Here is a 4908-nt window from a genome sequence, read left to right as displayed (position 1 = left end):
CATGATCACCTGGGATGAATCACCAGCAGTAGTTACCACTCTTGTGGCCACTTGTTGGAGAGGGATCAAGGACTGAAGTGATGCATCAGTAAAGCCAGGCCTTGCAACATTCAAGTATCTAGCAAATTCCAGGGTTAAGGCAGAAAAGTGCATGAACACAGCTCCTGACACAGCTGGGTGGGTTCATCTTGGTGTGCATGGCACTTATATTGACATCTGCTTACAAATCTTTATGTGTATTGTGGTAGGATATAAAAACATGAATTAAACATGGCCAAAGTACATGCCAGCCTCCTGTGATACCTGGCAGCACTGGAGAGGACTCCAGAGTCCCAGAACAGCCTTTTCACCCTTCGCCATCCATATGGCCAGGGGTGGAGGCCTGCAAAAGGCCACTTCCTCACTTTGCAGAAACCTCCACTTGCCTTGTACCCTCACAGTGTCATACCAGTGGCAGAACTAGAGTATGTCCCAGTTGTGGGTATGAATATGTACCTGTGTGTGAGGTTGTGCATAAAAATACATGAAAGAGGGAGATATGTGTATATATATATGTGTGTATGCATATACATGCACTTAAAAACAATAATTCAGTGTTAACAGACACTCCACAACGAACATTGACTGAAATACTTTGGAGCATGCTAGATTCAAAAATTCACATTTTGAAAAGCAGGAGATAGAAACTCTTGCGGGATTTTCTGAAAGAAACATCATTAAAGGCTAATAGGAAGTTAGACCTGAAGACCTTAAGGAGAAAAGAAATTGGAATTTCAGCATTAAGAATAGTCAAGAGAGAAGAAAGCAGAATGAAAAAAAGTAGAAGAAACATAAAACATTCAGTCTTGTCTCAGTATTCATCTAAGCTACTGCATACAAAACATGTGAAATATAGGTCAGAATTCCTCAACATGTAGAATTGTTTTTTTCATCTTAGTACTTTTTTGTTACTTGCTTTTTTTAATTTTCCTTGCACTTCATCTGATTTTTTTTCCAAGTGGGACTGCTAAGAGATGTCATTGCATATTGTGGTGGATTGACCTTGACTGGATGCCAGGTGCCCACAAAGGTGCTCTGTCACTTCCCTCCTCAGCTGGGCATGGGAGAGAAAATAAACTGAAAGACTTGTGGGTCAAGATAAGGGCAGGGAGAGATCACTTACCAGTTACCAACATGGGAAAAAGAGACTTGACTCAGGCAAATTAATTTAATTTATTATCAATCAAATCAGAGTAGGATAATGAGACAAAAAATGAAATCTTAAAACCATCTTCCCCACATTGCTCTCTTCTCCCTGGACTCATCTTCACTCCTGAACTCTCTGCCTCCTTCCCCTCAGCAGTGCAGGGAGACAGGCAATGGGGTCTGAGGTCAGTTTATCACACATGGTCTTTGCTGCTCCTTCCTCCTCAGTGGGAGGACTCCTCACACTCTTCCTCTGCTCCAGCATAGGGTCCCTCCCACAGGAGACAGTCCTTCACCAACTTCTCCAACATGAGTCCTTCGCGCTGGCCGCAGTTCCTCACAAGCTGCTCCAGCGTGAGTCCCTTCCATGGGGTGCAGTCCTTCAGGAACAGACTGATCCAATGTGGGTCCCCTGTGGGGTCACAAGTCCTAGCAGTAAGGAAAAACAAAATATAAGACAAAGAGGAGGACATTTTTGAGAGGAGGAGAACAGGTATACAATAGTGAAAGGCAACACTGAACTTTTTAATGCAGTAAAAATGAAAACCAAACCTAAAGTTGAAAAAAAAATAGCTTCTCTGCTTTCAGAAGAGGTTTACTTACTGATAACATTTGAGGATCTGTATCATGAACTGTATGTTAGACCACCACAAACTTTCAGGGCTTTGCCCCCTACTGCAGGTTCAAATTACCTTTAAAATAAAAATGTTGTTTTGGTGAGGTTTAGATACTAACAGGACTTTTATTAACTTCCTGAGGGTAACCTTTCAGAGTCCTTTCCAAAGCTGGCCATGTTTATCATGTCCTTTGGACCATCTAGTCCTCTGAACTGCTGCACACATGCATCTCCCTGATACTTCTGTAGAATGCAAATGACTTCTGCTAGTTACCATGGGGACATGAGCAAGGACCATGAGATGCATAGCAACAATGCTCCTATTTTTGCCATTTTTGCTTTTGTGACAAAGAAAGGGGAACTACAACACATATTAGAGTTTTTTCTTTCTGTTTATCTTTCTTTTTTCACATACACACATATACAGAACATTTGCTTCATTTTAGCTAACACATAATAGATACATGTTGGGTATTTAAAGATAAATATGAAATCAGATTACTATATTTTCAACTCCCTACAGGAATAACAGGAAATTATTACAAGAACTATTATACTTTTGAAATACAAACTTCTTCAACAATCTTGAGGCTGTAAAACATATCCAAGTTATGACAATTTTTACCAAAAACAAGAAAAAAACAAACTTTAAATAAAATCAAATATACAAGCACAGATGCATACCTTGAGAGAGAGATATGTAGTTTTTAAAAGAACTAGTCTACAGTAAAGTTGTATAAATTGGACAAACACTAATGAATGGATCCAGGACTGTGATCTTGATTTGGGTCTCTTTTTAGAAAAAAGAATTTAAAAAAAAATCAGCTGTTAGTTTAATATTTTAAGAGAGAACTTACCAGCTGTGCTCCCCAGATTCTGCTTCTCACTTCTTCCCTGCAAGGTCCTTTCTATATCAGTAGTAATGCACTTAAGCATTGTTAAAATGACAGTTTTCTGGGGAGATAAGTCATTCAGTAATAAGCCCAAAATCAATGCTGCTTAGTCATATGCTATTTCTTCATTCTTTTACATAATTAGCATGAAAACTTTGATTTTATTAGATATAATTTTAATAGGTGGATCTAATTATGTTCTCAAAGGATAAAGATGATGAAGACTTAAACTCTGCTGGTGTCACAATTCAAGCTGTCAAGCTGCCATAGCTCGCTATGCTCATGGTCCCTCCTCTGCTGAATCCTTAGATGAACAAATGCTCTGTCATTGCTCTACTTTGGTGCCACTATTCAGCTGGTAACATTTTATAAAAACATTTCATTCTCCAAGGACTATGTTGTTCTAAAAGTCTTTCAGACATAAAAGCAATAGATAACTAATTAGGACAAGAAGAAGACATGACAACTTGTAACTGTCTACGTGATCTCATTGATTTAGAAACACCCTGACTTACTATTTCTAGGGCAGCAGGAGCTGGTTTAGCAAAAGAGACAATCTTCTCACTGTACTTGGAGAGGTGAACAGAAGAAATAGCAGGCACCTGAGACACAGACTAAGAATTGCCTACAAAGGAGTGCTGGGGATATATCCCCAGAATACAGCCCTTCAAACACCTTCCTCTCTCACGTATGGATGGGGCAGGGCCCCTGTCCCAGCAGACAGGTACCACAAGGCAAGAGATTGAGGTTGTTTACAAAGATGTGGCATGTGTAAGGGACAGCAGAGGACAGTGTGGATAAATCATGTCAGAGTGAATCTGAATTTTCTTTTCTCATAGTGTTTGATTAATACTCAGCCCCAGGAAGATACTGTAGTAGTCCTGCTGGAGAAGCTGTTTATGATTATTTATTAGGGCCCGTCTAGAGCTCTGGACATTAAGTAGGTCCAGAAGTAATCACAGCTTTGTAGCTGTCTGTGCTATATTTTAGAATTAAATCAATCCTCCACCACAGTCTCACACCACCACCCCTGTCCCTCCCTTCCCACCTTCAGCAGCCACCCCAAGAGGACCCTTGCCAGCAAGTAGCTGATGGAAATTTTCAAGGCCAACAAAAGAGTAGCTGTGCAGCTCCTAGGAAACCGAAAGCTTTCAGCATCTCAAATACACTTTTCCAATTAAAATGCTTTCCTTCCCTGTGCTCTTGTCTTTATCTCAGTGTCCTTTTAAGTGAGAGATTAAACTCTGGAAGTGAAATCCAACTGAAAATGTGTAATTTTCAAGGAGGATAGGGTCAAACAGCAAATGGAACAATGGAGATTAGTCTGATATTGTTGGACAATGCAGTTCGATTGCAATTATATGAATGACAGTAAACTACACATACATGGCAGATTTTCTTCCTATTTATTTAAACAAGAGATACATTTATGATATCCCATAGAGGATAATAAATATTCAAGGACCTAAATTTTGATTAGTACACTAGCAAGTAAATTTTCAAAGTGATGCTCAGGGACTTAACTGCATGAGTCCCATTAATGTCACTACTTTGAAAATTTACTTCCCATGAACTTCTAGAGGATGGGGAAAAATGAAAAAGACTGTCATAATTTTAAGAAGACAGGGAAAAGCTTGTCATCACTTTGGCATTCTGGTACTTTAATCAGTAAAGAATAATTTAAATCACATCTTTAAAAGTAAGCTCCATTTTAAGCACAGACACAGATGGTGACATTCCATCATGAGTTTCTGCTACACATTATTAGACAATATACTAATAGGTCTTTTACTTTCCTGTAAATATTAACAGTAGACCAATCCTTCTTGCCTTCTGGGAAGAGTTTAATGGGAGCTCTTGGTCTTAAAATTAACAATCAGACTCTTTATTTCGGATCTGAGATTTAAAAGTCTGGTAGAGGGATTTTTTTATATATTTTTTAAATCTTTTGAGAGCTCAGTTCCTCTTGGGTCGGTTATTAAGTTACATTAATGTAACTAGAGAATTCCGTCTTTCTCTCATGAAAAAAAGAATTATTTATTTATTTATGGCTGGCAGAATTTTAATTTGATATACTTTTTCTTCCTCTGAAATATGTTTAAAACAAATTTTATGTTCATGCTGCATTTTTCTATTATATATATATAACAGAACATGTAAGAGAAATCATGCTTTAGGTAAATATGTATAGTTTTTATCAAAGAATGCATTGGA

General features: G+C 38.3%; 1 long non-coding RNA gene across 1 annotated transcript; it reads right to left on the bottom strand.

Annotated features, from left to right (window-relative positions):
* Window positions 1–1193: 1193 nt before the first annotated feature.
* On the bottom strand, window positions 1194–2713 carry LOC108641608. The gene is made up of 2 exons (XR_001922123.2): window positions 2659–2713; window positions 1194–1614 (listed from the first exon to the last, which is right to left on the bottom strand). It is a non-coding gene; the product is annotated as an uncharacterized LOC108641608 (long non-coding RNA).
* Between the last annotated feature and the right edge of the window lie 2195 nt (window positions 2714–4908).

The sequence above is a fragment of the Manacus vitellinus genome, unplaced genomic scaffold (assembly GCF_001715985.3).
Source record: "Manacus vitellinus isolate BGI_N305 unplaced genomic scaffold, ASM171598v3 scaffold_7_pilon, whole genome shotgun sequence".
NCBI lineage: Eukaryota > Metazoa > Chordata > Aves > Passeriformes > Pipridae > Manacus > Manacus vitellinus.
This window is presented reverse-complemented; position numbering and strand designations above follow the sequence as displayed.